Source organism: Oncorhynchus kisutch, linkage group LG16 (genome assembly GCF_002021735.2).
Source record: "Oncorhynchus kisutch isolate 150728-3 linkage group LG16, Okis_V2, whole genome shotgun sequence".
Classification (NCBI taxonomy): Eukaryota; Metazoa; Chordata; class Actinopteri; order Salmoniformes; family Salmonidae; genus Oncorhynchus; species Oncorhynchus kisutch.
The window spans coordinates 46,390,164-46,401,959 of NC_034189.2; the positions used below are offsets into that span (position 1 = coordinate 46,390,164).

General features: G+C 45.7%; 1 pseudogene; it reads right to left on the bottom strand.

Annotated features, from left to right (window-relative positions):
* Window positions 1–498: 498 nt before the first annotated feature.
* LOC109879730 (zinc finger protein interacting with ribonucleoprotein K-like) lies at window positions 499–11,469 on the bottom strand (annotated as a pseudogene).
* Between the last annotated feature and the right edge of the window lie 327 nt (window positions 11,470–11,796).

Sequence of the window (11,796 nt, forward strand, 5' to 3'; positions counted from 1 at the left end):
TTGGCAGTCAACAACCAGCTCCCTGCAACATTCAGGTAAGGGTCAAACACTGCAGTCACCCTCCTCTCACAAAGCACACGCGGAATCAAAGATGGTGTACACACGGAATCAAATATGGTGTACACGCGGAATCAAAGATGGTGTACACGCGGAATCAAAGATGGTGTACACGCGGAATCAAAGATGGTGTACACGCGGAATAAAGATGGTGTACACGCGGAATCAAAGATGGTGTACACGCGGAATCAAAGATGGTGTACACGCGGAATCAAATATGGTGTACACGCGGAATCAAAGATGGTGTACACGCGGAATCAAAGATGGTGTACGCGCGGAATCCAATATGGTGTACACGCGGAATCAAAGATGGTGTACACGCGGAATCAAAGATGGTGTACACAGTTCCACTGGATTTTTATTCAGGCAAACAAACTATTTGCAGCATTTAGGGCTTTGGAATGCCACCGGTAAATCAGTTGGTGCTAGTGACTCATAGAGTCAGGTGTGAGTACGCTGGTGTTCCTTTAAGCTTCCTGACTCACTGAACCTCCCACACCGAGAGCAGTGATATGGCCTTTCTCCTGTGTGAGTACGCTGGTGTTCCTTTAAGCTTCCTGACTCACTGAACCTCTTCCCACACTGGGAACAGTGATGTGGCCTTTCTCCTGTGTGAGTACGCTGGTGTTCCTTTAAGCTTCCTGACTCACTGAACCTCTTCCCACACTGGGACCAGTGATATGGCCTTTCTCCTGTGTGAGTACGCTGGTGTTCCTTTAAGCTTCCTGACTCACTGAACCTCTTCCCACACTGGGAACAGTGATATGGCCTTTCTCCTGTGTGAATACGTTGGTGCACCTTTAAGTCTCCTGATCGATGGAAACTCTTCCCACACTGAGAGCAGTGGTGAGGTCTTGGCTTCCCTGTGTCTCTGTGTTTCTGTGTCTCTGTGTTTCTGTGTCTCTGTGTTTCTGGGTGAGGACTGTGATCTGGAGTTGTTGAACACCGCTGAGAGCCACTGGGTGGTGCTAGTGTCTCTGATCTAAGCCCTCCACTCCTCAGCAGCCTGACGTACTCTTCCCTGTGGCATCTCTTTGTGTGCGTGTAGAGGTAGATCTGAGCCGTGAAGGAGAACGGACAACCAGAGCAGGAAAAGATCTGAGACTGGGACGACTCAAGGAAAGGAGAGAGAGAGGGAGGGGAGGAGAGAAACGGAAGGGGTATTCAGAGAGGTCAAAGAGAATAGCAAGCTTGATAGAGAACTGAAGTGATGTTCAGAGAGGTCAAAGAGAATAGCAAGCTGGATAGAGAACTGAAGTGATGTTCAGAGAGGTCAAAGAGAATAGCAAGCTGGATAGAGAACTGAAGCAAATACTGAAAGAAAAAGAGAGACTAATGACATCATTATATTCCACTTCACTTAATCGAGAGATGGAAAGAGATGGGGAATTGAACAGGTAGTTCTAGAGCAGTGGTAGTCACTAATATTTCTGGGGGAGACACATTTGTGAAACACACTCACTGGGTGAGCTACCATAACCTATCCAAATCGATTCATATTCACGCTATTTGAAATACTATTAACAAGGACCATGAAGCTATTTGATTCACAATGTTTGGACACTTGGGACATGTTCTGACCTGGTTTAGATCTTATCTGTCGGAAAGATATCAGTTTGTCTCTGTGAATGGTTTGTCCTCTGACAAATCAACTGTACATTTCGGTGTTCCTCAAGGTTCCGTTTTAGGACCACTATTGTTTTCACTATATATTTTACCTCTTGGGGATGTTATTCGAAAACATAATGTAAACTTTCACTGCTATGCGGATGACACACAGCTGTACATTTCAATGAAACATGGTGAAGCCCCAAAATTGCCCTCGCTAGAAGCATGTGTTTCAGACATAAGGAAGTGGATGGCTGCAAACTTTCTACTATTAAACTCGGACAAAACAGAGATGCTTGTTCTAGGTCCCAAGAAACAAAGAGATCTTCTGTTGAATCTGACAATTAATCTTAATGGTTGTACAGTCGTCTCAAATAAAACTGTGAAGGACCTCGGCGTTACTCTGGACCCTGATCTCTCTTTTGAAGAACATATCAAGACCATTTCGAGGACAGCTTTTTTCCATCTACGTAACATTGCAAAAATCAGAAACTTTCTGTCCAAAAATGATGCAGAAAAATGTATCCATGCTTTTGTCACTTCTAGGTTAGACTACTGCAATGCTCTATTTTCCGGCTACCCGGATAAAGCACTAAATAAACTTCAGTTAGTGCTAAATACGGCTGCTAGAATCCTGACTAGAACCAAAAAATTTGATCATATTACTCCAGTGCTAGCCTCTCTACACTGGCTTCCTGTCAAAGCAAGGGCTGATTTCAAGGTTTTACTGCTAACCTACAAAGCATTACATGGGCTTGCTCCTACCTATCTCTCTGATTTGGTCCTACCGTACATACCTACACGTACGCTACGGTCACAAGACGCAGGCCTCCTAATTGTCCCTAGAATTTCTAAGCAAACAGCTGGAGGCAGGGCTTTCTCCTATAGAGCTCCATTTTTATGGAACGGTCTGCCTACCCATGTCAGAGACGCAAACTCGGTCTCAACCTTTAAGTCTTTACTGAAGACTCATCTCTTCAGTGGGTCATATGATTGAGTGTAGTCTGGCCCAGGAGTGGGAAGGTGAACGGAAAGGCTCTGGAGCAACGAACCGCCCTTGCTGTCTCTGCCTGGCCGGTTCCCCTCTTTCCACTGGGATTCTCTGCCTCTAACCCTATTACAGGGGCTGAGTCACTGGCTTGCTGGGGCTCTCTCATGCCGTCCCTGGAGGGGGTGCGTCACCTGAGTGGGTTGATTCACTGTTGTGGTCATCCTGTCTGGGTTGGCGCCCCCCCCTTGGGTTGTGCCGTGGCGGAGATCTTTGTGGGCTATACTCAGCCTTGTCTCAGGATGGTAAGTTGGTGGTTGAAGATATCCCTCTAGTGGTGTGGGGGCTGTGCTTTGGCAAAGTGGGTGGGGTTATATCCTTCCTGTTTGGCCCTGTCCTGGGGTGTCCTCGGATGGGGCCACAGTGTCTCCTGACCCCTCCTGTCTCAGCCTCCAGTATTTATGCTGCAGTAGTTTATGTGTCGGGGGGCTGGGGTCAGTTTGTTATATCTGGAGTACTTCTCCTGTCCTATTCGGTGTCCTGTGTGAATCTAAGTGTGCGTTCTCTAATTCTCTCCTTCTCTCTTTCGGAGGACCTGAGCCCTAGGACCATGCCCCAGGACTACCTGACATGATGACTCCTTGCTGTCCCCAGTCCACCTGGCCATGCTGCTGTTCCAGTTTCAACTGACCTGAGCCCTAGGACCATGCCCCAGGACTACCTGACATGATGACTCCTTGCTGTCCCCAGTCCACCTGGCCATGCTGCTGCTCCAGTTTCAACTTCCACCTGACTGTGCTGCTGCTCCAGTTTCAACTGTTCTGCCTTATTATTATTCGACCATGCTGGTCATTTATGAACATTTGAACATCTTGGCCATGTTCTGTTATAATCTCCACCCGGCACAGCCAGAAGAGGACTGGCCACCCCACATAGCCTGGTTCCTCTCTAGGTTTCTTCCTAGGTATTGGCCTTTCTAGGGAGTTTTTCCTAGCCACCGTGCTTCTACACCTGCATTGCTTGCTGTTTGGGGTTTTAGGCTGGGTTTCTGTACAGCACTTTGAGATATCAGCTGATGTACGAAGGGCTATATAAATAAATTTGATTTGATTTGATTTGGGGGAATCATTATCTCAATAATAGCACAAAATATGTCAAATCAGATAATGCCAAATTTCAGTCTGAAGGAAGCAGTGGTGGAAAGTACGTAAGTAAAAATACTTTAAAGTACTACTTAAGTAGTTTTTGGGGGTATCTGTACTTTACTTTACTACTTATATTGTTGACCACTTTTACTTTTACTTGACTACATTCCTAAAGAAAATAATGTACTTTTTACTTACAGTTTCCCAGACACCCAAAAGTACTAAACTCAGCAAAAAAAGAAACGTCCCCTCACTGTCAACTGTGTTTATGTTCAGCAAACATAACGTGTAAATATTTGTATGAACATAACAACATTCAACAACTGAGACACAAACTGAACAAGTTCCACAGATATGTGACTAACAGAAATGGAATAATGTGTCTCTGAACAAAGGGGGGGTCAAAATCTAAAGTAACAGTCAGTATCTGGTGTGGCCACCAGCTGCATTAAGTACTGCAGTGCATCTCCTCCTCATGGACTGCACCAGATTTGCCCGTTCTTGCTGTGAGATGTTACCCCACTCTTCCACCAAGGCACCTGCAAGTTCCCGGACATTTCTGGGGGGAATGGCCCTAGCCCTCACCCTCCGATCCAACAGGTCCCAGACCTGCTCAATGGGATTGAGATCCGGGCTCTTCGCTGGCCATGGCAGAACACTGACATTCCTGTCTTGCAGGAAATCATGCACAGAACGAGCAGCATGGCTGGTGGCATTGTCATGCTGGAGGGTCATGTCAGGATGAGCCTGCAGGAAGTGTACCACATGAGGGAGGAGGATGTCTTCCCCGTAATGCACAGCATTGAGATTGCCTGCAATGACAACAAGCTCAGTCTGATGATGCTGTGACACACTGCCCCAGACCATGACAGACCCTCCACCTCCAAATCGATCCCGCTCCAGAGTACAGGGCTCGGTGTAATGCTCATTCCTTTGACAATAAACGCGAATCTGACCATCACCCATTTTGAGACAAAACCGTGACTCATCAGTGAAGAGCACATTTTGCCAGTCCTGTCTGGTCCAGCGACGGTGGGTTTGTGCCCATAGGCAATGTTGTTGCCGGTGATGTCTGGTGAGGACCTGCCTTACAACAGGCCTACAAGCCCTCAGTCCAGCTTCTCTCAGCCTATTGCAGACAGTCTGAGCATTGAGTGAGAGATTGTGCGTTCCTGGTGTAACTCGGACAGTTGTTGTTGCCATCCTATACCTGTCCTACAGGTGTGATGTTCGGATGTACCGATCCTGTGCAGGTGTTGTTACACTTGGTCTGCCACTGCGAGGACGATCAGCTGTCCGTCCTGTCTCCCTGTAGCGCTGTCTTAGGCGTCTCACAGTACGGACATTGCAATTTATTGCCCTGGCCACATCTGCAGTCCTCATGCCTCCTTGCAGCATGCCTAAGCCACGTTCACGCAGATGAGCCGGGACCCTGGGCATCTTTCTTTTTTCATTTTTCCAGAGTCTGTAGAAAGGCCTCTTTAGTGTCCTAAGTTTCCATAACTGTGACCTTAATTGCCTACTGTCTGTAAGCTGTTAGTGTCTTAACGACCGTTCCTCAGATGCATGTTCATTAATTGTTTATGGTTCATTGAACAAGCATGGGAAACACTGTGAAAACCCTTTAACAATGTAGAAAGATTTGAATTTGACCAATTATCTTTGAAAGACAGGGTCCTGAATAAAGGACGTTTCTTTTTTTGCTGAGTTTAGTTACATTTTGAATGCTTAGCAGGACACGAAAATGGTCTAATTCGCACACTTATCAAGAGAACATCCCTGGTCATCCTTAATGCCTCTGATTTGGCAGACTCACTAAACACAAATGCTTAGTTTGCAAATTATGTCTGAGTGTTGAAGTGTGCTCCTGGCTATCCGTAAATAAAAAAAACAAGAAAATCATGCTGTCTGGTTAGCTTAATATAAGGAATTTTAAATGATTTATACTTGACCTTTTACTTTTGATACTTAAGTATATTTTAGCGATTACATTTACTGTTGATACTTTAAGTACATTTTAAACCAAATACTTTTAGACTTTTACTCAAGTAGTATTTTACTGGGTGACTTTCACTTTCACTTGAGCCATTTCCAACTAAGGTATCTTTACTTTTACTCAAGTATGACAATTGGGTACTTTTTCCACAGCTGGAAGGAAGTATGTTTTGGGGTGATTGAAATGCATCAAAGGTATTGGAAAGTTCAGGAAAACATTAGGGTTGATCATTAAGCAAACTGTGTGTATGGTCTACCGTGGAGAACCCATTTATTTCCACTAGTCATTCTGTGCAGATACATTCACATCACTCCGCCTTCTAACAAGGCCTGCACAGCCTGTGTGCCATAGATGGAAACAGACGGACTGTATGAAGGAGAACTCACAGACAAACTTACCCTTGTAAAACTTACCCTTGTAAAACTGACTATCCTATCGATCCTCAACTTTGGCGATTTCATCTACAAAATAGCTACCAATACTCTACTCAGCAAACTGGATGCAGTCTATCACAGTGCCATCCGTTTTGTTACCAAATCACCTTATACCACCCACCACTGCGACCTGTATGCTCTAGTCAGCTGGCCCTCGCTACATATTCGTCGCCAGACCCACTGGCTCCAGGTCATCTACAAGTCCATGCTAGGTAAAGCTCCGCCTTATCTCAGTTCACTGGTCACGATAACAACACCCACCCGTAGCACACGTTCCAGCAGGTATATCTGATCATCCCCAAAGCCAACACCTCATTTGGCCACCTTTCCTTCCAGTTCTCTGCTGCCAGTGACTGGAACGAATTGCAAAAATCGCTGAAGTTGGAGACTTTTATTTCCCTCACCAACTTTTAACATCAACAATCTGAGCAGCTAACTGATGACTGCAGCTATGCATAGTCCATCTGTAAATAGCCCACCCAATCTACCTACCTCATCCCCATACTGTTTATATTTTATTTACTTTTCCGCTCTTTTGCACACCAGTATCTCTACTTGCACATCATCATCTGCTCATTTATCACTCCAGTGTTAATCTGCTAAATTGTAATTATTCACTCCTATGGCCTATTTATTGCCTTTTGCCTTTTGCACACAATCACAATGTATATAGACTTTATTTTTTCTACTGTGTCATTGACTTGTTTGTGTTATTGGCTTGTTTATTGTTTACTCCATGTGTAACTCTGTGTTGTTGTCTGTGTCACACTGCTTTGCTTTATCTTGGCCAGGTCGCAGTTGTAAATGAGAACTTGTTCTCAACTAGCCTACCTGGTTAAAGAAAGGTGAAATAAAAGAAATATGGGTCCTGAGATCCTCAAAAGGTTCTACAGCTGCAACATCGAGAGCATCCTGACTGGTTGCATCACTGCCTGGTACAGCAATTGCTCAGCCTCTGACCGCAAGGCACTACAGAGGGTAGTGAGTACGGCCCAGTACATCACTGGGGCTAAGCTGCCTGCCATCCAGGACCTCTACCCCAGGCGGTGTTAGAGGAAGGCCCTAAAAATTGTCAAAGACCCCAGCCACCCCAGTCACAGACTGTTCTCTCTACTACAGCATGGCAAGCGGTACCAGAGTGCCAAGTGTAAGGCAAAAAGGCTTCTCAACAGTTTTTACCCCCAAGCCATAAGACTCCTGAACAGGTAACAGGTAAATGGCTACCCAGACTATTTTCATTGTGACCCCCCCCAACCCCTCTTTTCTGCTGCTGCTACTCTCTGTTTATCCTATATGCATAGTCACTTTAACTATACATTCATGTACATACTACCTCAATTGGGCCGACCAACCAGTGCTCCCGCACATTGGCTAACCGGGCTATCTGCATTGTGTCCCGCCACCCACCACCCGCCAACCCCTCTTTTACGCTCCTGCTACTCTCTGTTCATCATATATGCATAGTCACTTTCACCATATCGACATGTACATACTACCTCAATCAGCCTGACTAACCGGTGTCTGTATGTAGCCTCGCTACTTCTACAGCCTCACTACTGTATATAGCCTGTCTTTTTACTGTTGTTTTAATTCTTTACTTACCTATTGTTCACCTAATACCTTTTTTTCACTATTGGTTAGAGCCTGTAAGGAAGCATTTGACTGTAAGGTCAAAAACTGAAAAATTGGGCGTGCAAAATTATTAAGCCCCCTTAAGTTAATACTTTGTAGTGCCACCTTTTGCTGCGATTACAGCTGTAAGTCGCTTGGGGTATGTCTTTATCAGTTTTGCACATCGAGAGACTGAACATTTTTCCCATTTCTCCTTGCAAAACAGCTCGAGCTCAGTGAGGTTGGATGGAGAGCATTTGTGAACAGCAGTTTTCAGTTCTTTCCACAGATTCTCGATTGGATTCAGGTCTGGACTTTGACTTGGCCATTCTAACACCTGGATATGTTTATTTTTTAACCATTCCATTGTAGATTTTGCTTTATGTTTTGGATCATTGTCTTGTTGGAAGACAAATCTCCGTCCCAGTCTCAGGTCTTTTGCAGACTCCATCAGGTTTTCTTCCAGAATGGTCCTGTATTTGGCTCCATCCATCTTCCCATCAATTTGAACCATCTTCCCTGTCCCTGCTGAAGAAAAGCAGGCCCAAACCATGATGCTGCCACCACCATGTTTGACAGTGGGTATGGTGTGTTCAGGGTGATGAGCTGTGTTGCTTTTACGCCAAACATAACGTTTTGCATTGTTGCCAAAAAGTTCAATTTTGGTTTCATCTGACCAGAGCACCTTCTTCCACATGTTTGGTGTGTCTCCCAGGTGGCTTGTGGCAAACTTTAAACGACACTTTTTATGGATATCTTTAAGAAATGGCTATCTTCTTGCCACTCTTCCATAAAGGCCAGATTTGTGCAATATACGACTGATTGTTGTCCTATGGACAGAGTCTCCCACCTCAGCTGTAGATCTCTGCAGTTCATCCAGAGTGATCATGGGCCTCTTGGCTGCATCTCTGATCAGTCTTCTCCTTGTATGAGCTGAAAGTTTAGAGGGACGGCCAGGTCTTGGTAGATTTGCAGTGGTCTGATACTCATTCCATTTCAATATTATCACTTCCACAGTGCTCCTTGGGATGTTTAAAGCTTGGGAAATCTTTTTGTATCCAAATCCGGCTTTAAACTTCTTCACAACAGTATCTCGGACCTGCCTGGTGTGTTCCTTGTTCTTCATGATGCTCTCTGCGCTTTTAACGGACCTCTGAGACTATCACAGTCCAGGTGCATTTATACGGAGACTTGATTACACACAGGTGGATTCTATTTATCATCATTAGTTATTTAGGTCAACATTGGATCATTCAGAGATCCTCACTGAACTTCTGGAGAGAGTTTGCTGCACTGAAAGTAAAGGGGCTGAATAATTTTGCACGCCCAATTTTTCAGTTTTTGATTTGTTAAAAAAGTTTGAAATATCCAATAAATGTCGTTCCACTTCATGATTGTGTCCCACTTGTTGTTGATTCTTCACAAAAAAATACAGTTTTATATCTTTATGTTTGAAGCCTGAAATGTGGCAAAAGGTCGCAAAGTTCAAGGGGGCCGAATACTTTCGCAAGGCACTGTACTTGCGAGGGTATCTTCATGGAATTAGTCAACATTAATAAAATATCCTCTCTCCTTCGCTCTCTCCCTCCTCACTCACCCTGTGAGAGCTGCTGGGTGTGCTCTATCCTTCACTCCCGCTCTCCTCCTCTCCCCCAATGCCCCCCACCCCATCTCTCCTTTGTTCTCGTCCTCTACTCCACTCTTCTACTCTGATTCCATCTCTCCTCCGCTCTCTCTCTTCTTTTCTCCATCTCTCTCTTTGTTCATCGGCTCCTGTTTCTCCTCTTCTCCCTCTCTTTCCTTCTCTTTCTTTGTCTTCCTCTCAGTCTCGTTCCTACTCTCTCTCTCCTCTCCTTCTCTCTCTCCAGTCAGCTCATCCAAGTGAGGTTGTCTTGAAGGTTCTCTTCCCATCATTTTGTGAATGTCCCAGTCAGTCCACATCCAGGTGAAAATACGTGTCACCACTGGTCCTCTGCTCAGCTGTGGTCTGGCTGGGGTCAGAGGGGTCAGACCTTGTGGTTTCCTGTGTAGCAGTGGGCGTGGTTGAGGCTGGGGTCACTTCTGAGCTAGTCGAGGTTTTAGGTGTGGCAGTGGTGTCAGAACGTTTGGGGATGAGGTTAAGGTCTGTGTCTCAGTAGGAATTAAGGTCTCTGTGTTGAGGGTTTTGGTTGAGGCTGAGATAGCAGGTGAGATATAGGACCCTGTAGCCACTGATGTTTTAGTTGTTCTGGACTGAGAGGGTTTAGAAGAGGTTTCTGTTGAAGGTGTTCTGGACTGAGAGGGTTTAGAAGAGGTTTCTGTTGAAGGTGTTCTGGACTGAGGGGGTTTAGAAGTGGTTTCTGTTGAAGGTGTTTTGGACTGAGGGGGTTTAGAAGTTGAGGCTGTAGAAGGTGTTCTGGACTGAGGGGGTTTAGAAGTTGAGGCTGTAGAAGGTGTTCTGGACTGAGGGGGTTTAGAAGTGGAGGCTGTAGAAGGTGTTCTGGACTGAGGGGGTTTAGAAGAGGTTTCTGTTGAAGGTCTTCTGGACTGAGGGGGTTTAGATGTGGAGGCTGTAGAAGGTGTTCTGGACTGAGGAGGTTTAGAAGAGGTTTCTGTTGAAGGTGTTCTGGACTGAGGGGGGTTAGATGTGGAGGCTGTAGAAGGTCTTCTGGACTGAAGGGGTTTAGAAGTGGAGGCTGTAGAAGGTCTTCTGGACTGAAGGGGTTTAGAAGTGGAGGCTGTAGAAGGTCTTCTGGACTGAAGGGGTTTAGAAGTGGAGGCTGTAGAAAGTGTTCTGGACTGAGGGGGTTTAGATGTGGAGGCTTTAGAAGGTCTTCTGGACTGAAGGGGTTTAGATGTGGAGGCTGTAGAAGGTCTTCTGGACTGAAGGGGTTTAGAAGTGGCGGCTGTAGAAGGTCTTCTGGACTGAAGGGGTTTAGAAGTGGAGGCTGTAGAAGGTCTTCTGGACTGAAGGGGTTTAGAAGTGGAGGCTGTAGAAGGTCTTCTGGACTGAAGGGGTTTAGAAGTGGAGGCTGTAGAAGGTGTTCTGGACTGAAGGGGTTTAGAAGTGGAGGCTGTAGAAGGTGTTCTGGACTGAGGGGGTTTAGATGTGGAGGCTGTAGAAGGTGTTCTGGACTGAGGGAGTTTAGAAGTTGTTCTGGAATTCTTCTCCCTTCTCCTTTGAGTTTTACCCTGGTGTTGTCTCCAGGTGAGGGGTCCATTCTTCCTCTTCCTCTTCCTCCACTGTGTCACTAGGTCCTTGTGGGGGCGATCTGGGCTCTCTCTCCCTCCCCTCCCGGCCACGCCCCATAAACACAGGGACCAGCGGCTGCAGACCTGGGGTGTATTCAGAGAGGTAGCACAATCCGAACTTTCCACATAGAAATATAACGAATAGAGAGGTCACGATTCCCTGATCAGCCTGACAGACAATTACATCTGTTCTACATAACACATTTCTATCTGAGGCTAATGTCCTGAAACAGGCCCCTGAGGAACAACAGAGAGCATTAGCCTTCATCACAATTAGTAGCCTTCATCACAATAGTCATGGCCTCATAGAGATATATAGTACCTATAACCAGCATGGCCAAGTGGTTCCTCTTCATGTTTCTGTAGCGCTTTTTCTCCCATTCAGCCAAACTGGTCCATTTGCTCTGGGAAAAATACACCTTCATCTCCTCACAGTCATCCTAAGAGATAGCACAAGACAGGTGTGCACACAGACACAAAGAGCATCGGCCTAATTAACTTAATAAGCACCAAGACATCTGAGCACCAAGACATCTGAAAACAAATTGACGTTGGTGCTACATGTTAAAGTTAGGCCTACTGTTGTCCATGTCATCGCTAGAACTCACCTCTCCACTGGTGTAGCACGTGTTCGCCTTTCTGTCCTCCGCTGCCTAATAAAGTCCAAACAAAGGCAAGTTGAAGCTGGTATTTTACCCGTTGCACTGAATTCCTAAAATCACATAA